Consider the following 24,018-nt stretch of genomic DNA (forward strand, 5'->3'; position numbering starts at 1 on the left):
TAGGTTTGATCTGTGTCAAGATTTACACTGTAGCCAGCTTAACAATAGAGCACTACGCAGTTGGATCCACACTGTAGTCTATTCACTTTACAAAATAATAGCCTCAAATCATAGGGCATTTAGTTTATTACATGTTTCATTTAAAATATATGGCGGTTTTCTTTTTTATAAATTGTAAATTCATTGGTCTTTCAAACCAATATTGTATGTGGGAGCATGGACAGTAGTTTTTAGGAAAAGCTTTCTGTTATTGATCCCTCTGACACTCTTTGTCACCAAGTGAAGGAATCTATTAGGAATGGCATTGATTTTTTTGAAGCTTTTATTGAATTTTCTTTGGCCTTTGACTCTGTGGGACAGTAGTTGATTACTGACTAACTTTATGATTTCTACACCAATACTATGTTACTGATACTAAATAACCTATTCCTTAATATGACTTAGAAAGTTAGGTCAGGAGGAAGTTTTTGGATGAATCATAAAAATACTCACAAAACAGTGGTGTACTTCAGTTCCACTTTTAAAAATGTGTATATCAACTGTGTATATTACACACTGTGCAATTTGTATATAAACATGCCCATGTGAAATGTGTGTAATTTTTCCTACCATTGAAATAGAGAGTAAAATGTAACCATTCTCTTCTGTTGGTTGGCATGGCTTTATGTCATGATCTAGAATATCTTAATAGACAATTGGCTTTTTCATCTATTTACTCCCTGGAAGAAGAATCTTCCTCCCCCTCATCTCCAGTCAGTCACCAAGTCTCAGCAATTTTACCCTCACCCTGAATATTTATTTGAATACAAAGAGAAACCAGAAGAGGATTGTGATCTTATGGAGTGCCCCGTCTCGAATTGGGAGAAATCTTATAATAAAGATGTTATGGCACAAAGAATTTTTAATTCTGGTCAAAATGACTTTAAGAAGTAGGGTACTCAAGAACTCCAATAGAATGACTTATTTCATTAATTTTTAATTAGACTTTCTGTAATAAATAATCTCTAAATGATATATATCCTAAGTTAAAAAGTGGTGTGATATGGTCCATGATTCATTAGTTATCTGTTAGTAAAAGAATGTTGTTTTCCTCTAATTTTAAGTGATTAAAATTTGTTGCAAACCTAATCTACACCAGCAGGATTTAATTTTATCGTTTTAGCAATTCAAGTCTAACCTATTCATGAATACAGCTTTGTATAATTTGCTCACTGGATCATTTCCTGGTGTTATTTGCTAGCATGAGATCTTTGTGAAAGTAAGCTTTCACCAACCAAATGAAGCTTACATCAAATTCTAAACCTAGAGCAAACAAGTGACTGTTCTCAGAACATTTTCTTTGGATTTGTAATCAAACAGATCTACATTGAGCCAGCCAAGTACCACTGCTCTGAAACAGAAAACTCTTATTTAAAAATAAAAAGGCAGTTTTTCTTTCTCCAAGTTAAATATGTTCTACTTTTCTGACAGAACTGTGTTTCAGTTTACCCTAAAATGGATTAGCCATATTTTAAGTTTGGGGAATTCAAGTGTTTCACTGATTTATAGTCTAAAATTTGTGTAATTTCTGCACATTTAAAAAGTGTCTTCCTTCCTCCCCCAATTTTATAAGATGTCAAATGTGACTGAAAAGAAATTGTCTTGAAACAGATGCTTCTTAAAATTCTCCATATGTAAAACTCCTTTATAATGATTGTTTAAAGTATTAAAAAGTCACATAATGGGAAGTGGACTTGGCCCAATGGATAGGGCGTCCGCCTACCACATGGGAGCTCCGCGGTTCAAACCCTGGGCCTTCTTGACCCATGTGGAGCTGGTCCATGTGCAGTGCTGATGAGTTCAAGGAGTGCCCTGACACTCAAGGGTGTCCCCCGCTTAGGGGAGCCCCACGCACAAGGAGTGTTCCCCATAAGGAGAGCCACCCAGCGCGAAAGAAAGTGCAGCCTGCCCAGGAATGGTGCCGCACACACGGAGAGCTGACACAACAAGATGATGCAACAAAAAGAAACACAGATTCCCAGTACTGCTGATAAGGATAGAAGCTGTCACAGAACACACAGTGAATGGACACTGAAAGCAGACAACTGGGGGGTGGGGGGGAGGGAAATAAATAAAAATATATCTTTAAAAAAAAAGTTACAGAACATGAAAAAAAATTATAGCTTTAAATAGTAGTATTCTGAACATACACGTAAATATATACTTGGTTTTTTGAAAATGGCTTATTCACATAATTATTCTGGAAATAAAAGAGTTATATAGAGCTCTGGTGGATCCTGTTTTGTTGTATTATATTCATAAACATATTCAACAACTGGACAATTGATAGTACAGAAAGCAGTACTCACAAGCACATTGAACTACTAGCTTTTACTGGGTAATCATGTGAATCAAACCTCTGAACTCTCCCTACAGGGAAAAATCTGGATGTAAAAGGGCATCATGAAGTGAATTTAAAGGACCCAATAAAATCTGCCTATCAATTATTTTTTTGAAACTTTTAAGTTATACCAACCATTTCCAGCACACTCTGGTTCAATTTATTTCTGGCTTACATAGACCAATCTTAAGCTAGAGATAAAATATGGAAAATAGAACATGGAAAGTGATGAATCTGATTCAGGACATAAAATAGTGTTTATCACATAGTCGAGGAAATGTATACAAGCATATGTTAGATTGTAACTTACTGACCCTAAATTCAAGCTATGTGTCTAAACAGAGAATGCCCCATTCCGGCCCCTGCTTTTTTCACACCGCAGTGGAACTACAGAATATTCTCTCCCCCAACCATAAGACTGTCCTCAGAAAGACACTCCCTACCCTGAGAACAGTAAGCATGGCTCTCTGCCACCCCATATCTCCATGCCCCTCTCAAACCCCGCCCAACTCCACCAGTTCAATAGGTGCTACCCAGCTCAGTCACATGGGCTGAAGTCTCTCTTCAGATCCCCACCAAGGCGGCAACCTAATAAATCTTGGTCTGTCCCTGAGCCTCACTGCACTGGAATCTAACTGCGCACATCATATGAGAGGGTCAGCTGCTTACTTAGTAAGCAACAATGGCTCTTCTGGTTGTTGTGAGGTCATGAGAGCCTCCGTTTGAATTCTCTTAACTTGCTTTCAACATCAGAAATTATGACTTCCAATGCCTGAACAACTCTTATCTTCTATATCTCGGACTGAGACAAAAATCTTAACTTTCATTAGAAACAGACAGCAAAAATAACTTAAAATTTTCAAAAAAAAAAAAAAAAAGACAGGCAAGTTTTGTTTGTTTTTTTTTTGAGATACTGGTGCTGAGGATTGGACCTTGTATGTGGGAAGTCAGAGCTCAACCACTGAGCCAAATGGACTTCCCTGAGCTGGGTCTTTTGTTTTTTTGCTTATGGTTTGTTTGTTTTTTTTGTTTTTAGGAGGGACCAGGAATCGAACCAAGGACCTTCCCATGTGGGAAGCAGATACTCAACTGCTTGAGCCATATCTGCTCCAGACAGGTAGATTTTATACGGTGTAAACTGCAAATGTCATCAGTAAAAACCCTGATTTACTGGTTATGATCTTTCTCTATTCCTCTCTCATATTTTTTTCCCCAGTATTATTTTTATTTTAAAAAATTCAAGAAGATGCAAAATAAAGGCCCCAAACAGCTACCTAATTCTAATGATAGCACTGAGGAGTATCCATGCAAAACCTCAAGCACTGTAACGGTTTTGTTTTATATTTAAATTAATTTCTCAGAGATATTTACTTGAAGAGACAGCAATGGATAAAAATATCGTGAGATTAACATTTCTCCACCGAAACCTGCGTACTGGTTTGACAAATGGAAGATTAAGATCTGAGGAGGTTGTCACATGAATTTTGCACTGTGGAAACTATGTTCTGGCGAAATAAAGTTGAGATATTAGTGCATGTCCATATTTAGCAAATTTGGAATAAAGTAAATGAATCTTTCATTATTTCTAGAGTGAGTCTGATAATCTTTTCAAAAAATGCCACTTAAGTATGTTGTAATTTGAAATAATATTTCATGTGTATTTTTGTGACTTAGCACCTTTGTAGCAATAACTTCTATCTGGCCAAACACTTCCAGAAATAAAACTTTTCTCCTTACATCAATTACCTAAGCAAAACTATAATTCTTGTGACAATACTCATTTAGTCTTCTGGATGTAGATTGTGGGATGTGTGGTTATTTATTGTTTCTTCTGGGCATGGCTCTGGTGCTTTGCCTAGATTCCTACATGGGCTTACTTCTGTTTCTGTTTCTTACTTATATTCCCTTCTGTCTTGAGAAGTGACTGTTTGTAGGATATCTGAAACTATGTATGTCTCTCTAGGGTGCATTTTAATTTAATGCCATACTAGCAAAGTTTCAGTGGCAGTCTTTGAATGTGAGGTGGAGTGCTAGGCTCATTTTTATAAAGTAGAAACTAGACCACTAGGATCATTCTAAGAGTACATTAGAGTTTGAGTCTCGTTTTCCCACAGTATGGTCATGTTCAGCCAAAGATCATCACAAGACAAATGAAGGTCCAAGGGATCCAAAGCAATATTAAATGATTCACAGATGCGTTGAACTGTATTGTGGTATTCCTTGTGGTAAGTGTTTTACTGGCCGAGTCTATATCACATCAAACATACAGTGAAAAACTGCAAAATTTAGCCAGTCATCCAGATGTTTTATATACAATTGGGCAAACATGTCACCAAAGAGTGAAACCTCTGGGTGTTTCAAGAATTTTTTAACTGACATCATGAGAAAAGTCACTGGTTTGAATGGCTCATTTAAAATTACTAAATGAAAACAAAGATATTTTTAACACTGAGTAGTTAAAATCCTGACTGTCTTCATATTTATATGAACAGGGTGGAAAGTTTAAGTCACACTGCCACGCAGATGTGCAGGAGGAATAAAACAGCTTCTTTATTTTGTCTCTAACCAACCTAGTCTTGCCTCTGAGCTCCCAGCAGCTGGCTTGGGGAAGAGTGAGGTGGAATGTAGAGTTAATGTTTAATTTAGACAGTTTTGTCATGAAAAATATTTAGTAGAACTTCTCCTTCCCACTCATTCCTTCTTCTTCTCTTTCTGTCTCCCTCTCCCCAACCCTTCCCCTCCTTTCAATGACTCCCGTGGCATATTCCACCAACTTTATTCTTGGAAGCCTATTCTACAGCCCCTGAGCTTCTGCCAGAGTCTCCAGAGACTTTCCAGGTGTTTTAAATCCCATCGATACTGCCAAGAAACTGAGAGGACTTCAGAAAATTAAATATTTGTGCCTACTGCAGCCCTGAAGTAGCTTAGTGTGAACATGGATGAGCAGGCAGGACGTCTGAGCTCAGAGTTTGAAATTAAAAGTGTGGGCAGAGCTCTGTCTCATCTTAAGGCTATTTCATTTTCTTAAAGTTTCCCCCATTCTATTTCTTGCATCCTGGAATTGGAAAAGTTGGAACCTATCTGAGCTGCCCCCTCCCTTTCTCCCCTCATGTACCCAGACTCCTCAGGCTGGAAAGTTGTGAGCTTTTCTTCTAGGTCCTGGCCTCATCCTCCTTCTTCCTGACTCCAACCTTATGGATAACACTTAGCAGTTACTAGAGAAATTTTTGCTATACTGTGGGAAAATTCTGATTTTAAGTCCTCCGGGATTGGGCATTGATATGTTAAATGGTTTCCAGTCTTTTCGTTCTTTTGTTTTTAGATCCTCTTTCAATAGGCATAGAATGAAAGGCTGCTGTCTGGATGCAAAATCCTACTTTTGAATGTCGGATTCTGAATACTACATGCCTTTCTTTTTGAATTGTTCCTGTATCATTCATAGTCTACTCCCTGCCTCCTTCCTGCCTTTCCCCTACCATGTATTTTAGATGGATTAGACTGCACATTTATGAGGCTGACAAAATCGTGTACTGCAATGGCAAGAATCAATATTGAAACAAGAATTTTAAAACTTCTAAGGAAAAATAGCAATGAATTTTATTCTATAATAAGTAAGAATTTACTCTAGAAGTTAACTTGGAAATATGAATAAGTAGATGATAGGGAAAGTGTATTTGCAATATCTAAAACCAATGAGAATAAGAATCTTCAAAGAACTCCTGCATAGCAACAATTAAAAGTCAGCAACCTCTGTAGCAAAATGGCAAAGAATATAAACAAACAGCCTAGGGAAGAGAAAACTCAAAAAAATAAGAAAGACATGAAACAAACAAATGAAGATGCCTAACTCATTGGTAATAAGAGAAACACAAATTAAAATGTCAGTGAGATACATTTTTACACTGGTTATGCTGCAAAAATTAAAGTTTTAGTTTGCCAGGCTGTTGTGACAAATACCACACAGTGAGTTAGCTTAAGCAACAGGAATTGGTCTCTCACTTTTGGAGGGAGCAGGCTTGCTTCCTCCTGGAGCAAGTAGTGTTCTGGCTTGAGTGAATTACCACAGTCCTTGGGTTCCTTGACTTGCATCCCTGCCTCCTGTCAGGTGGTGATGGTCTCACCCTATTTGTGTATTTCCGGTTTTCTGCAGACTTCCTGTTTCTGGTTCTTTTCTGTGGCTTTCTGTTCATTAGACCTCCCGTAAGGAGGTTAAGACCCACCCTCATTCAGCTGGGTCTCTCCTTAACTGAAATTACCATCTCCAAGAGGGTCCTATTTAAAATGGGTTCATACCCACAAGAATGAGATATATAATACAGTCTACCACATCAGAGATGCTAGAATTTAGGAACTCTCTCACCCTGATATGGAATTAAGGATCCATGTACCTAATGACTAAGGACATTGTCAAACAGGCCCAGCAAGCATTTTTTTTTAAGGTTTATTTTATTTATTTCTCTCCCTTTCCCCCCACACCTGTTATCTGCTCTCTTGTGTCCATTTGCTGTGTGTTCTTCTGTGTCCACTTGCATTCTCTGTGGCGTTGGAATCTGTGTCTCTTTTCATTGTGTCATCTTGCTGTGTCAGCTCTCCATGTGTGCAGCACCACTCTTGGGCAGGCTGCACTTTCTTCACATGGGGTGGTTGTCCTTGCGGGGTGCTCTCCTTGTGCATGGGGCTCCCCTATGCAGGGGACACCCCTGCATGGCATGGCACTCCTTGTACGTGGCAGCACTGCGTGTGGGCCAGCTCACCACATGGGCCAGGAGGCCCTGGGTTTGAACCCTGGACCTCCCATATAGTAGGCAGATGCTCTGTCAGTTGAGCCACATCCACTTCCCCCAGCAAGCTTTTATTGCAGTATAACAAATAAACAAATAAGCTGCCTTACCCGCTTAAAACAACACACATTTATTGTCTTACAGTTTATGTGGGTTAGAGATAGAAGTGCAGGCATGGCTTAGTTGGACCCTTTGCTTAGAATCTTACAAGGCTGCAATCAAGGTGCTGTCCTGGGCTGTGGGGAATTGGAGTGTCTTCCCACTCTCACATGGTTACTGATGGAATTAATTTCATTGCAGCTATGGGAATCATGGCACTTCCCTCTTCAAGGCCAGCAGGAGAGCCTCCCTGAAAGACCAAGGCGTTCTTTGAGATCAGGCCCACTACAGATGATCTTCCTTTTGATTAACGCAAAATCAATGATTTGGAGTCTTAATTACATCTGCAAAATCCCTTCACTTTGCCATATAAGGTCACTTAATCACAGGAGTGATTTGCAGGTCCCACCTACCTTCACTCAAGGGGAGGAACATACATAAGGGTGTGGATTATTGGGGGTCATCTTAGAATTTTATCACAAGGAATATGCATGGGAATATTATTAGCACACTATTTGTCCTGGCAAGATGTAGGAATTGCTCAGGAGGCCCAGCACTGGGGAATGGATACATAAGGAATGATTAACGCATTACAAAGAGAAATGTTTTTAGAATCAATAGATTTTATGTATTCACAACAGTGTGAGTAGGTATGAAAAACACAGCATCAAGTGAAAAGTGTACGGAACAGAATGAGATCTATAGCATAAAAGTACTGATATAACCAGAAATATATGACCTTAAAATGTTAGATGTTTTACAAGGGCATATAAAGAAGGATGAAAGAATTTTAAGCAAAGCATAATAGATATGCTTGGAACAGAATGAGATCTATAGTATAAAGGTACTTATGTAACCAGAAATATATGACCTTAAAACGTTAGTTGTTTTACAAGGACATATAAAGAACAATGAAAGAACTTTAAGCGCAGCATAATAGGTATGTATGGTGAGGAGAATTAGGCAGGACTAGAGCTGAAAGAATATAGTCGACTAAGCCAATACATAGAATTCTTGGTAGATATCATTCTTGGTACTCCATGGGGTATGTATTTGATATTCATAGTATGTTAAGGTTACATTTATGATACCCTGACCCATGTATAATTCATTTTACACAGCATATACAGCAATATATACCTAATATACACCCAACATAACTTGGGCACTTTAATACTTTGGGGAAATGCCACCAGAGAGTTATGAGTGTGACCACATAAAGCCCATAATATGTATTGAATGAATAATTTGCATTGCTTTAATGATTTTAAATTTATTTTCTATCACTCTTGCCTTTATTTTTTTTCTTTTGGTGAATTAAATGTACCTTTTCATTGATTTTAATGTCAAGCACATATAAAATGATAGGAATACCTTGGTGTCCTCAAAAATTCAGTGTAAATTTCTATTCACCATAAATTATGAAATATACTACAGTGTAAATCCTTCACTCCTAATGCTTTGGGGCTTCAATTGGAACCTCAGGAAGGGAGGAAGCTCAAGCCCACAGATCATGTGGTGATTACATATGGAGAAAGGGTTGTCGCAGGAATAGGGCAATGCATATTTGATCAGAGATCATAGAGATTAACAGAAATTCAAGTTCTTGCTCCAGAAATCTTCTTAGTCCCCCAAGTAGGATTGGAGGCCTAAATTATACAGTCTGACTTGTGTTAATAGGTTTACAAAAGAAAAGTTTTTAAACTGTACTTCATCTATGACAAGAACTGAGTCAAACTTCAGTAATAGTGAAACATTCAGAAAATATCATTGCTTCTTATGCCATGCCATATGAAATATGTTAGAATATGTGAAATATTAATCAAAGTTTTATTTTTTCTTCCAGATGAATGTAATTGTAGACAGGGTCTTACAGACTGTTAACCACAAGAGATAGTATTCATTTTTGGAAGTGTATGTGTGCTATATAAGATGTCAGAAGATTTTTTCTAAAGAGATTTGCTATTTGCAGTAAAAATGAAACATCGATTTAAAGATACAGTGTCCACTTAATTGATACATTAATATATACCTTAATAAATAACTAGTTGATGGAGCCAGAGAATGGCAGTGTCTGTACCTTATGTCTTCCTTTTATCTGCCCTATTTCCCTCCTTCCATTTAGTGCAAATACTTGAGCATCTTAAGTGTTTCAGGATGGTAAGAATTAAGGAGTCATAAACTAAAAGTTGTGCCTTCCCTCAGAAACTTACATTCCATGCAGTTCGTCTAGAGGGTTTCACATTAACTCTAGCAGGCGAGGGGAGAAAAATGTCTTAAAGTGCGGCGGCTTGCTCGGTCGGTAGAGGTGGGGTCTGGCTGCGGACGAGGGGTCGGTCCAGCTCTGGACGAGGGGTTGGTCCCGCTTGGGACGAGGGGTCGGTCCCGCTTGGGACGAGGGGTCGGTCCGGCAGCAGACGAGGGATCGGTCTCACAAGGGATTGCGCGGTTCGGCTGACGGGGTCGCCCGGCGAAGCCGGCGACGAAGGGGTCGCCCGGAGAAGCAGGCGACGAAGGGGTCGCCCGGCGAAGCCGGCGACGAAGGGGTCGCCTGGAGAAGCAGGCGACGAACTGGGGACAAGGGAGGCCAGGCCCTTGTCGGGGGCTCTCAGGACTGGAGGGCGCACGGCAGAAGAACTACCGCGGAGACGAGGTAAACACGCAAGTTCACTTTACTGAGGGAGAGGCAACAGTTTTATAGGGGCTGGGGAAGGCTGATTGGTCGAAGCCACGCCCTGTTCTGATTGGTTGCCGGCAAAAGGTCAGTGGGCGGTACTGGACGGGGGAGGGGTGGTGGTTAGGGATTGGCTGTCGCTGTTGCTGGGGGAAGGGGCAGGGTTTAGGGATTGGTGGCTGCTGTTGCTGGGGTGGAGGGCAGACTTGAGTTTCCCGCCCACGCCTGGCTGTTGCTGCTGTCGGGGGAGGGGAAAAGGGCGGGCTGGATTTTTCCGCCCACACCTGGCTGTTGCTGCTGTCGGGGGAGGGGAAAAGGGCGGGCTGGATCCCTCCGCCCACACCTGGCTGTTGCTGCTGTCGGGGGAGGGGAAAAGGGCGGGCTGGATTTTTCCGCCTACGCCTGCGCAGGGAGAAAGAAGAAGAAGGGTGCTGCCCCACAGGCATCGGGTGGCGCCATCCGGGAGGAGGGGCGGCCGCGGAAGCATGGCTGCCGAGAAGGGGAGACCCGAGGGCACTCTGCGCCCATGCCGAGCTTCCTTCAGGGGTGGCAGTGAGTCCGACCAGCCACCCTATTATGGGGGCAGCGGCTTGGCCTGCCGCGGCTGCTCCCCCGCCAGGCCAGCAAACCACACTTCAGCCCGAGGGGTGACCGCATTAAAGGAGCTGGAAGGAGTGGGAGGAGATGGAGGGCAAGAAATAGCTGGGAATGACTTCACAAAATGCAGAAATCATCAGAGCTGGGTTTGAAACGTGGACATGAGCTAAGGGGTCAGCTTAGGAAAATGTCGGTCAGGTTTGTTGGATGGTGAGAATGTAGGCTTCCTTAGAGGAGAGGGCGTTCATATAAAGAGAGGAGGAATAACCCTGAATGGGAATGTGCAACTGGGATTCTGGAGACAGGTGACAGGAGATAAAAGAAATGGAAAGCAGAAAAATGTAACAGGATTTTGAACAAGCAAATTAAAATATAGAATTTAAGAATCTTTAAAATATAGAATTTAAGAAACATAATTTGACTATGACATCAGGAAAAAAGAAGCTTAAAGGAACATCTTCAGCCAGGAGCCAACCACTGCCACTTTGATAGGGTAAAATGAGAGTACCAAGTAGAGGGGTATAGGTAGGTTGGCAGGATAGATCTCACTTTAGAAGAAAAAAATACAAGAGGGGTAAGTCCAATGTCCATCCTGGGAAGGTGAGTTGGTGGGAAAGAGGGTGGTCTAGAAGAATGGTATTGCTGTGTAAAGAAATACGAAGTAACGTGGGAAGAGAAGTGAATTTGGATAACTGTATTTAGACATGTTTTTAATAAGATAAGAGATGCAGACCATTTAGAATATTTCCCCTCTCATAATATTCTTTAATATGTTGTACCTTTACTATAATTATAATTTGATACTGTTTATCATTGTAATCTTTTAAGCATAGTACTAGTAATTAAGCACAGCCTGTTAATGCACTTAGGATAGTTTTGTTTTGGTATATTTCTATTTTGTTAGGCTGTTTACCAATATTAAAAAGATCTCATAAAGCTGTTAGAGCATTCCATGGTATTTTGATCTTTCTGAGATCATTTCTTTCTTTGTTCTTTCAAGCGTTCACATAAATTGCTAGACTGATTCCCTTTTATTTTCATTAAACTATATTATAACAAATCAGCTGCATCCAAATAATTACATTAATAAGTTGTATTTGTATGGACCTTTGTATTTCCCAAGTAATTTCTCATAGTTTATGACATCTGAAAGGAAGTAAAATTTTATACAGACACTAATGTTTAGAAAGAGCGCTTTATTTACACAGCTGGGTTCTTTTTTTTTTTTTTTTTTGGCTAGGGCAGGTTGTTGTAGCCAATTATTTTTCCTATGCACCTGGTTTACCCATTTGAAAAAGGAATATATTAATTCTTTATTTCTGAATATAATGGACAACAATACTTTTCGAAATGTCAGTTTAATTTGAAAGTGAATAAAACATAGTTTCCATCTGGTGGTCATTTTTTTGTCCTTTAATTGAATGTGATCTCTCCTTTAACCTTTTATTGGAAACATTTATTAGGAAGTCTGCTATCTTCTGTGTTGCTCTCATGATTTTTTCACATTTTTTTCAAACAGTAATTTTTACAAAAACAACAGATTCCCTTCAAGTAAGATTTTTAAAGAAAAAAAAAATCATCTTGTGGATTTTGGCTATCTGCCAAGCAGTTGCAATTATGACAAAACCCAAGACACAATTCCTAAGTTTTTACATAGTTTTTGAATTTTTTTTTCAAAATAATTAGGTTATTAATTTTTGCAGATAAAAATGCATTTTAAAAAAACAAGTTTATGCTGCTATATTGCCTAAGGAAACAACAATAAGTTTTAAGATCTTCATTTCACTTCTGCTCTTTTAGTTAAAAGTTCCATGTTGGTGGTAAATTTAAGATCATGTTGAGGCTACTACAAGTTTAGTTTCTCTTGAGTTGCCTGTTTTTCACCTTGAACTTCATATTGGCCAAAATATCTTGATTATTTACCAGTAGGAAGGCTAACAGCAGATTTCAAGTCAGATTTCTATGATTTACTAGCTTCTCTACCTTTCAATCTGCTCCTCTTTCAAATGAGAATAATAATACAATATTCTTAATTACAATTACACAACCTCATGGAGCTGTTGTAGAAAGTAAATGAGTGAGTACTTAAAATAAACCTTTAGCCCAGTGACTGCCATATACTCAGGGTTAAATAAATGTTATCAGTGATGGCCATTTTGCCTACTCCACAAATTTTACCCTGGAAAAAACACTTGCAGAGTGTTATGGGTTGAATTGTACCTTCTCAAAAGACATGTCCCTATAAATGTGACATTTGGAAATATGGTCTTTGAAGATATATTTAGATAAGATGAGACCAAACTAGATTAGAGGGGGTGCTAATCCAATATGCTTGGTGTCCTTATAAGAAGGGAAGACTTGGACACAGACACACAGATGAGGTGAGAACACCATGTGACAACTGAGGCAGAACAATAACGGACTGCCGGCAAACACCAGAAGGTAAAAGGCAAGGAAGGATTCTTCCTTGAAGAGGAAGCATGATCCTGTGGACACTTTCATTTCAGACTTTCAGCCTCCAGAACTGTGAGACCATACATTTTTCTTGCATCAAGCCAGGCAGTTTGTGGTACTTTGTTACTACAGCCTTAGGAAATTGAGACACATAGTAACAGTTTGTAATATAGATAATACTAACGCTACTAAAATTAGCATCAGTTGAACTTTTCCCATGTGCCATGTACATTTATTTTATTTAATCCTTATAACAATTCTTCAAGGTGTTTAGCCATATTTTATAGAAAGAAAACAAACGAGAGACTAAATAACTTGTCCAAAGTCACACAGTGATGATTGGTCTCTTTAGTCCCAAAGTATTTGCCATTTCTGTACCACATACTGGAATACATTCCTGGTATTCATGCACTCTCTTAAGAATGTCTACCTTATAAATCCCAAGTTATTCTCTCCCCCCTTGTTCCCTTTTCCTCTTATTTACGGGCATTCTTTAAGGACAATACAAATGAATCTCTAATTTGCAATGAGACAATGCTCTGCGAGCTCATTTCTGTGTCTGTTTTTGGGAACATGGAATTCATTTTGCTATAGGAAAAACATTATAGGTAAGGTTGGGTTCCCAGGAGAGTACAAAGGTTAACTAATAAATTTAAAGAAATTATATTTGGATGTTTTCTTTTTAAAGTTTCAGAATTCAGATAAATTAAATATTAATATATATTTGTGGGGCAGCTCAGGGATACAAACATATTTTCATGATACTGGTTAACAAGAAAATGCATTCTGTGGCAAGTGGTGAGAAGACAATATTGTGGTTGGAGCAATACCCAGAACTCCACTTCAGCTGTGCTGCCTGCTTGCTGAGAAGAATTCTCTGCCCAGATAGACGTTACCTAGTGTTGCGTGAAGCACAACCTGGTGCTACAGAGCATTCACAGCCGGAAGAGCAGGCAGTGACCTGGAGACCATTTCTAACTCACTGGGTAAGGTAGAAACTTGTCAAATATACAAATGAGTATGAGTTGGCTGTTCTTACGAGAAAATGTCTACTTAATTACAATTACACAAATTGTGAAAAAGGTATGCTGATAAATACAGATAAAGCCTTTGCCTCTGAAGAGGTACCAGAAATTTTTAACTTGCCAAATGGGATTTTGAGACTTAATATTTCCCTTTTGCTCATTCAGTCATTCAACAAATGTGATTCTTGCCTTTGAGAATTATATAGTCTGGCGAGAAAGATAGATAAGAAGGCAGTGACTTAAAATATGATTGCTTTTGTAGTGGGAGGCAGGGACATGATGTCAGGAGGTACCTCAGGAACACCGAGCGTAGTCTGGGTTAAGGGTACTGGGGCCAAGATAACACAAGTCTTCATAGGGAAAATGACTTTCTAGCATAAGATTGAGGAGCATTGGCTCTGCAACAGATAACCAAACCCTGGCACTGCTAGACCTTTCTGATCTTGGGCAGTTCCTTGACTTCACTGTTTTTCAGGTTCCTCATGGTAAAATGTTGATAACAGTAATAAGTAAAGTTGTTAAAAGAATTAAAATAAACTAGTGCATATAAAGTACTTAGAATAAGGCCTTATGAACATAAAATACTCAAATATTTTAAGAATAATTTCTGCATTCAACTGAGAATTAAAAAGGAGGGGACAAAAATGTTTTCTAGGCAGAAGGAAAAGCCTACTCATATGCTTCCAGAAAGAGAAGAGAATGGCATATTCAGGGAACTGAGAGAAGTTCAGCATGGCAGTAACCTTAAGTATAAGGCTGGAAGAGCGGTGTGATGGAGACCACAGGGTAGGTGAAGGTCAGGTAATGAAAAGTCTTGTAAGCCTTGGCAGTGAGTTTGGATTTATTCTAACATTAATGGTAGGCAACTAAAAGAAGTTAAGTAAGAAAGCAGTGTGATCAGATTTGCATTTTGGTAGAATTGTTCTGTCTTCTGGAAGGTTAGCTGGAGGGGTGAGGAGTGAATTTCAATGGGGAAAGACTGGGAACACAATGCAATGGAAAGTGATAATTGTCTGGATGTAGGATATGGATATGGAAAAAATAACTGACAGGTTTTAGACATGTTTTTGAAGGAAAACTTGATTGTACATGGTGGCTGCTTGAATGTGGAGTTTAAAGAGAAGTTAAGTGTCCTTGATGACTGTTTTAGGTCGTGATGGGTGATGATAAAATTCATTGACAAAGAAGTACTGGGGAAGGCAAAGTCTGGCAAGATAGGTCCTTCATTTGATTTTGCATATACTGTGTTTTATTTGGTTCTAAGAATTAAATAGTGATATGTGCCAGGTAGTCTGATAAACAGGTTTGGTTATAAAAAGAGTGAGTGCTGGGAATATTGACTTGGGTATATATTAACCTATGATGATTTGAAACCATGGGCATGGATGAGATGTTCAAGAAAGACAAAGCAGAGAGGAGAACTTAGGATAAACCAGGAAGGATGGAAAGTAGCATGTGAAAGAGGCTGAGGAGGAATAGCGGAAAGGGGGACTACCATGAGCGTGATGATAAAAAAAAAGGGCAATATGTACACATATATGTATATTTTTAAATGAAGGAGGAGTCAGTCATGTTGAAAGCAGCTCAGAGTTTAAGGAAAATAAGACATGAATAGTGTATGCTGAATTTAACCATAGGTAGCTTTGAAAATTTTAAGCTAAAAAAACTCCACCTCCCCCAAATTAGATAGTAAATAAGACTGCATATCATTCTGAATTTTATCAAATCTGTTTTCTTTGCCAATATTTACGTAGCCCAGGGGAATGAATTTGGAATGATAATACATACCCTTTGACTCCTAGAAGAAACTAGAAAAACATATTATTTGAATGAATAAACCAGTAAATGAATAAAAGAAAACTCTATTCATAAAAATATTCTAGAATCACTGAATATTAGAACTGAAAGATATTTTACCCTTGATTTAGTCAATCAGACTCATTTTATGAGAGAGTTAAAGTTCAATGAAGATAATCCAAACTTGTTTCCTTTTTATTTTATGTCAACTTTCTGAATGCCTTTTGAATATATGTCAGATTAAAAAATTTTTTTCAGTGTTTATGTTGTCCATAATAGAACACTGTATAAAAGAAATCAGCAAGTCATTCTAAGCATGTGCTCAGAAATTTTCTACATATAAATGATAAAAAGGCATCATACATGTTTTAAAACCTTTTGTATGCTATCACTGCTTTGTTAAAATAAGACACTCTTTATGAATTTTCTAAGGAGTTCACTAAATCATCTTCAGAGGCTGAGGATACAAAATGAATTGCACCTTTTATATGTAAGAAATAGTCCCTTAAAATGCTGGTACCTTCTGTGCAAGGTTTTGGTTTTCCCTCACATTTTTAATTTTGACAGGATGAAGCAAAGAGCAGGGAACAAATAACAGGGAAGACAGTCCAAATAAGCCTAAGGAAACCTAATTTACTCTCTTTGCTTATGTGATCTGTCTACAATGCTTTAGAAATAACTGTATTCACCAGTGGGTTAGAGCAGGATATTATTTTTGAATCAATCTTTCCTTTTTTCCAAGTTCCTAATACTTCTCATTCTGTCCTAGTCAGACACTTGAATGGTAGAAGTTCTCTATTATTCATCAAATACCTCAAGCTGTTCCTGTCAAGTTTCTCAACTCACTTTCTCTAGCTATTCCACAAAACAGCCAAAAAACTCCTCTGCCAGGTACGAGAACACAGGAGCCAGACATTTTGCAAAAAAGGAAACGGACTGGAAACCTGCACTTTTTCAATACCTGCAGTTTGTTTATTTTGTACCAGCTGTTAAACCCTACCTCTGACAATCTGATTATTCTTCTTTATTTTTTCTTTCACCTTTCCTTACTTATGAGAGATAACCCCTTCCCAGAGAAGAAGGGCATATATGTAAGAAAAGCACTGTTTCTATCTTCTTACTAGTTAAAACAAAAATGTTTGGTTTTAAGAGTCAGATAATTAATTATTTATCAAGCATATGAAATAAGTTGCAAAAGAAGTTTAGAATAAACTTCAGTCTACAAAATGGAAAACAGTCAAGTTAGGCAAGATGTCCATAATCTGCGAGAAATATTTTGTGGAAATGTTAGTTTCTAACCAAAATGTTCTGCCATGCAAGGTTTTTTCCCATTCAGAATATTTAAAGAAGATATAAATAAAAGCCAAATGATTATTTTATATAGTAACCTTTTTCTTCTTTGTGTCATGATTAAATTATGGTTATTATGTGTCTTTGGTTTCAAGATTGAAGTAAGAATAAAGCATATTAAAAATGCATGTTTTTTACTGGGGGTGGGGGTGGGGTTAACCCTGTTTCTCAACTCTTTAGAAAAACCGTATACTTGTATGCTTTGAAGGAAGTCCCAAGAGGAAATAAAATTATTGGCTTAGAAAATAAAATTTCTGAAAAAACATCAACAAAGAAATGGGATAACTATTGTAAAAGCTGTGATTAATTTTTCAAAGATCAAAACCTTTTCAGAAAGTGTTACACACTATATCAAATTGATTGTGTTGGCTTCCTGTAGACACAGCATTAAAACATAAAGATTACATAAACAAAAATCTATTCTTTAGATACTTTTAATTATCAGTGAAATATCACTCAAGGCAGATATGCAAGAAAGAATTTCATGACAAAAGAAAAGTTAAATATTAGAATGGTTAAATATGATTCTATCTGAAAATAATGTATGGACCAAATAAATTCTCTAAGTGAACATTAAAAGGTTTAAATTCTATGATTTAAAAGATAAATGGAAATTCTACAATTTTGTTGTTTTAAAAATATAAATCCATTAATAACAATTTTCTCCTTACCTCCTTTTGCCCAATACTGTCCCCGAATGGTATGAAGAAAAATTTTATCAAGAAATTATCTTATAATCTCAACCTACATGTACGATCATGTGTTAAAAATGGCTTTTGACCTTGAATAAAAGGGGAAAATGGCAAAGAGACATGAGTTTATATGGCTAAGAGTCTTCAAAAAAGAGTCAGGAGGTCATCAGAGGGGTCGTGCTTACACACGCCTCAGCAGGAACCCAGAAACAGCTTAAGTAGATACAACCCTAGGTACTGGTTCTCCTGAAGGCTACAGAGACCCACAGGGTATATGATCATAGCAGATGAATTAGGAGTTATGTGCCAGGTCAGAGAGCCCTACTTTGGAATTTGTGCTCCTGAGAGTGATGGAGCTGGACTCAGATGTGACCTTTCTACACATTCCTCTTCTGTCACTTTTACTGAATCTGTGGTTGGTGGTAGAGATGGTGTATACTCAGGGTCCTTGAATCTCTGGACTGCCCATGTGCCAGCTGGGCCTTGGGCTTCAGCAGAGTTGCAAACCCTACTCTCTGGTTCGTTGGACTTACCCAGGTCAGCTAACAGGGAGGGGAAGATGGTCAACCACTATACCAGTGAACCAAGAGTGCCTACAACTGCATCCATCAGGTATGTGGAATCTTCGCCCCCTCTTGATATAGAGGTGGAGTGGACATCACCATCCCAGGACCCACAGAATGGAGGAATAAAATATGGATTAGGGTGGACTTACTGATATTCTACTATAAAACTATTGTGACTAGTAATAGAAGAAATTGTATCATTGACATGGAGAAATGGATACAGTAGTTGCTGAGGGCAGGGAATGGGAAGAAGAGATGTGATGAGGGGGCATTTTTTGGGACTTGGAGTTGTCCTAACTGATATTGCAGGGTCAGATGCTGGACATTATATATCCTGCCATAACCCACTGAATGTACTGGGGGAGAGTGTGTACCACAGGGTAAACTATTATCTACATGGTGCAGCAGTGCTCCAGAATGTGTTCACAGAGTATGATGAGTGTGCCACAATGATGGGGGAGGTTGTTGGTGTGGGAGGAGTGGGGTGGAGGAATAGAGGTATACAGGAACCTCTTATGTTTTTTATATTGTAACCTTTTTTGTAATGTATGTATGTTCAAAAAAAAAAACAATTTACAAAAATGATGGGGTGGGGGGGTGGGGATTGGGTTATATGGGAACCTCATGTTTTTTTAATGTAACGTTCTATGTGATCTATTAACTTTAATAAAAAACGTGTTATTTAAAAAAAAAAGGAAATTATCTTTTCCTCAAAGAATAAATACTGCATTAGGGAGCAGGATTATCACAGTAGTAATAAATAATAGGAGACAGTGCTAAGGGAGTTCAGAAGAACTGAAGATTAATACATTTGGAAGTCAGGAAAGGTTTATGGGGGAAATTTCAGTTAAGACATAAGAGAGATGACTGAAAAAGGAAAAAGGAAATGGAGACAAGGATACCAAAAATTTACCTGTGGAGAGAGAGAGGAGATAAAGTTACTGATAAATGTTGAGATGGAAAGGGCTAAAGTTGAAGGAGCTCTTATCAGGGGAACTCAATCTTTGCACAATTATATAAAACCAGTTTATTAGTAGAGAATAAAGTTCATAGAGATGAGTCTGGGGGGCTGTTAGCAGTATAGTGGAATGGTTAAATTCTTGGTCTTGACTACCAGCTACTTAGATGCAGAATCCTGATTCTGTCACCTGTTAGTTATGTAACCCTGGGCATAACCCTGTGTCCCTCAGTCTTATCATCTGTGAAATGGGAAAATAAAAGCATTTACTGTGTAGGGCACTTGCTGAGCATTTGTTAACTTAATACATTTAAGTGATTAGAACATTGCCTGATAGTGAATACCAATAAATGCTAGCTGATGTTATTATTACTATGATGATGATGATGATGATGACTGGAAATAGCTTGGAGAGGGTTTTACAGAAGGTCATCAATAATCAATTTAATGTTGATTGAAGAATTGTTGACTAGACAGAACTTTCAATCATGTCTGCAAAGGTGTAAAATTCTCCCAGAAAAAAAAAACCTTCATTCTCTTGATATCCCATACCATTTTACTTACCAATATATCACTCTACATCCTATTATGCTTACTTATGTACAGGTTCTATTTTACCTGGTAGCTATAAAATCTTAGAAAACCATTACAGTAGCTAATTTGTTTTCATATTTTCAAAGCATGTAGAATAGTGGCTTACAAATACTAGATTTTTACTACTTACCATTTTTGTACAAATGAATAAATAAATGGCTGTTATTAAAGTGCTAACCATGGGGGGGCTCTAAGCAGTTAAAAGGACTATGTCTTTGGACAGTCCCACTCTGTGAGGGTGGTAGGAGAAGGAAACAGAGCCCACCATGAAGGGCAACTGAGAGTTAGGAAGAGAAACAGGATTTAGTGAAACCTGGAATTCTAAATAGGAACAGTTGGTAAGAATATTCGGTTTTTACAAAGACTGTTTTCTGTGCAAGGTCATAACATTGAATTTGAACTAGCTTTCATATTTAAAGTCTTCAAGAACATCAACAAATAGTTAAAAAAAACCCACCTCTTAATATATTATATTATCAGGAGGATAATAAATGATCAGCATTGTGAAATCAGCATGCATTTTAAAAACCAATAGAAGGAAGAAAAGAATTTCTCTTGCATTGATTTTCATAGTCCTGTAAGTTTGGGACCTCCTTGTTATTTCAGAATATTTTAAAGGTCATAAAGTGGTAGTTAATATGTTTCTAAGAAATATTAATGGTTTCTACTTACATACCATTGTCAGAAATATATAATTTGTTACAAATTCATCCAAATGCTAAGAAGAGTTTTTAAAAGGATATTTGATCTAATAGTCAAAAGGCACTTCAGTTCCATGGGGAGTTTTTATTATTTTGTACTTGTAAGGAAACAAGAAGTGGTATTTTTCCTACCTCATGTAACATATACTATTGCTGAAAGACATAAAAAAGAAAGAAAGATGATTATTTACCCAAACCAAAATATTTGAATATACATTGATATTTTAACAGTCCAGAAAATAGAAAGCATAGGTTTATATCACTTTCTAATTTCTTGTTGCATAATAACAATTGTGTGTGTGTCTTGCTGTATATGTGTGTATGTGTGTGTGTGTGTGTGTATTGGTGGGAAGGAAAGGTCAGAACTTGGACTTTAGATGGGGTATACCCAGGAACATTTAAGGAAGAGGTAAAAAGAAATGATTAAACATAAATATGATCATTTAGCACAGTTTTTTTAAAGGTCAGATTACTTTGGAGGATAGCTTCAATCTTGTTCTATGAGATATAATCTGAACCCCTGACTATAAGGCTAGTGTCCTTCAAGTCTGTTTATATTCTACAGGATCCCACCCCTCCTTCACCACAGTTAATTGGACCAGGGATGCATGACTGCTTGATAGAGCACCAATATAGAAACTATGCCGAACCAATCAGATTCTCTTTCACAGGAATTTGACATTGGGGCATACGGAAACTGGGTCAATTATTTGTTGACACTGGATCTGTGAGTTTAACATATATCAGGGTTCAGGGTGCCATGTTAGCAGAGTCAGAATGGGTTATGTGTTGCAAGAGCAGAGGGAACCAGGGTGGAATAGAACAGCCTTCCATTTCCTGGTTCTTTCCCTTAGGAGACCTGGAAGCACTTCCTGCCTTTGGCTTCTGCGAGATACCCTGGACCTGCCAAGAAATTCTCGTTTCTGCTCAGGCTTGTTTCAGAGAATTTTTAACACAAAACCATCCAGACTAAGTTATAGAACAATAAATTTCGGGGAAAGGCAAGCTGAAAATTAAGAAATCAGTGCTATGCAAGAGCAGCTGCGAAAGGTTTAGGGCGTCGTTACGAGTGACATAGTTCATACTCAATGTGGCTAAATCTTCTTTCCTAAACTAGTAGCTTCCTTGCCAGGGCACCAACAAATCTCAGAATGTTAGTGTTAGTTTTACCCTTTTCTTTTATCTTCCTGTTCTAACAGTCAAGTTCTATTATTTTAATTTATAGATGATGAAACTGAAGCCCAGGAAAGGAAGTCATATAGCTTAAGACCATGTATCTAGTTACCAGGAAATACAGGCTTCAGTGACTTAGTTCCATGACCTGGCCAATAACCCTTTCTAGCATCACTTTACTTTTATGCATTTAATAAGATGCAAAATTCTATATAATAGACATATTAAGAAAAATCTATTCCTCTTAAATAAAAGTAATTTGAATACATTTCAGATTCCAGTTTTGGGTTTTTTGATCAACCTTCATTAACTACTTGATCTCATACAATCCTGTGGCTTTAAATATCTTCTATACGCTTACAACGCCAAAATTATGTTTCCATTCTCACCATTCTGCTAGACTCAAGAGTTTTATTTCCAAATGCATATTTGACATTTCCAGCTAAATATGTAATAAGCATTACAAACTTGACCAGTACAAAGCCAAATTATTGATTTCCACCCCCAAACTACTCTTTCCCTGTGCTACCCATTTCATAAACTGGCACTTCCATTCTTCAGTTATTCAGACTCTGAACCTTGGAATTATCCTTGGTCATCTCTCACGTTATATATCCAATTTACAGCACAGCATGTTGGCGCTGCCTTTGAAATATATGCCAAATTTGACACTCTAGCCCAAGCCACCACCACCATTGGCTTCTACTTCTGCCCTCCTAGATTCTATTCTCAACAGTCCTGCTAGAAGAATTTTCTAGAAACACAAATATGATCCATGTAACTTTTCTGCTTTCCTTCACTGTTTTCAGATCGTAAATAGGAAAAAAAGTCCCAAATCCTGAAATACTATTCAGCCCTGATTTCCCCCCAATATTTTTCTCCTTTGATTACTTGTTTCATCCATACTGGCCTCTTGCTTTTCTTCCAACACAATAAAATGTTTCTTGCCTTAGACTTTTTCTAGCATTTGGGGATTCCTCTGCCTAGAAGATTCTTCCCTATATTTCATCTCTTCCTTCATTCATGATCTCTGCTCAGATGTCCCCTAGTCATAGAGCCTGTCTTTGATCTCTTTCTGAAACAGCACTTCCTTTCCCTTCACCTCTATCTCCTTACACTGCTTCATTTCTTTCAAAGTATTCAATGCTATCTAGCATTGTATTATATATTTTTCTTTATTGTCAGTATCTCCTATTAGAATTATGCTTCAAAGGAAAGAAAATTATTTATTTTGTCCACTGATGCATCCACAGAATATAAGTGCTCTTTAAATATATATTGAAGGCATTTAAAATTTCTGTTTTCAACTATTTCTTTTTCTTAACAAAACATAACATTGTTTCTAAAATGTGATCTGAAATTATGCAAGATGGAGAATAGAGTTTTTAAACATGTATAGTTGCATACAATAAACTGTACATGTATAAAATCTACAATTTGATAGAATTTAACAGATGCATGCTGCTATGAAATATCACAAGTAAGATAGTGAACATATCCTCCACTTCCAAAAGCTTCTCATGACCCTTTATAATACTTCCTCTCTCTTACCCCTTCCTTGTCTGCATTACGCTGTTTCCAGGCAACCACTGTTATGCTTCTGTCACTATATATTAGTTTGCATTTTCTAGAATTTTATATAAATGGAGTCAAACAGTATCTACTCTTTAAAAAAAAATCTGGCTTTTTATTTTTGTCTTAGCATGATGAGTTTGAGGTTCATCCATATTGCTGTATGCACAATAGTTCATTCCTTTTAATTGCCCAGTAGTATTACATTTATCTATTCATCTGTTAATGGACATTGGGATTTTTCAGTTTTTGGCTATTACAAAGTTTATCTATTCACCTTTTGATGGACACTGGGATGTTTTCAGTTTTTGGCCATTACAAATATAGCTCCTATAAACATTTGTGAGCCGTTCTTTATAAGGATGTTTGTTTTCATCACTCCTGGGAAAATAACAAGGATGTATGTTTCCATTTCTCTTGGCAAGTGCTAAATTATACAGGAAACTGTTTTCCAAACTGATTATACTATTTATATTTCCATTAGTTGTTTCAAATTCTCACTAACAATTGATACCGTAATCTTTTCAATTTTGGTTTGAAATAGGTATGCTGTGGCATCTCATTGTGGTTTTAATTTATATTTCCCTAATGACTAATGATGAGCA

At 37.7% G+C, this 24,018-nt stretch overlaps 1 protein-coding gene and 1 long non-coding RNA gene across 3 annotated transcripts in view; one reads left to right on the top strand and one right to left on the bottom strand.

Moving 5' to 3' along the window:
- GPC5 (glypican 5) overlaps positions 1-24,018 on the bottom strand; it is a 1,751,919-nt gene that overhangs the window by 41,224 nt on the left and 1,686,677 nt on the right. The window lies entirely within an intron of this gene.
- The window catches only part of LOC131273418 (uncharacterized), a 135,333-nt gene continuing 116,419 nt past the window's right edge, over positions 5,105-24,018 (top strand). The window contains exon 1 of the long non-coding RNA XR_009180621.1: positions 5,105-5,218. This is a non-coding gene — a long non-coding RNA (uncharacterized lncRNA). The remainder of the gene's footprint in view (positions 5,219-24,018) is intronic.

The sequence above is a fragment of the Dasypus novemcinctus genome, chromosome 15 (genome assembly GCF_030445035.2).
Source record: "Dasypus novemcinctus isolate mDasNov1 chromosome 15, mDasNov1.1.hap2, whole genome shotgun sequence".
Classification (NCBI taxonomy): Eukaryota; Metazoa; Chordata; class Mammalia; order Cingulata; family Dasypodidae; genus Dasypus; species Dasypus novemcinctus.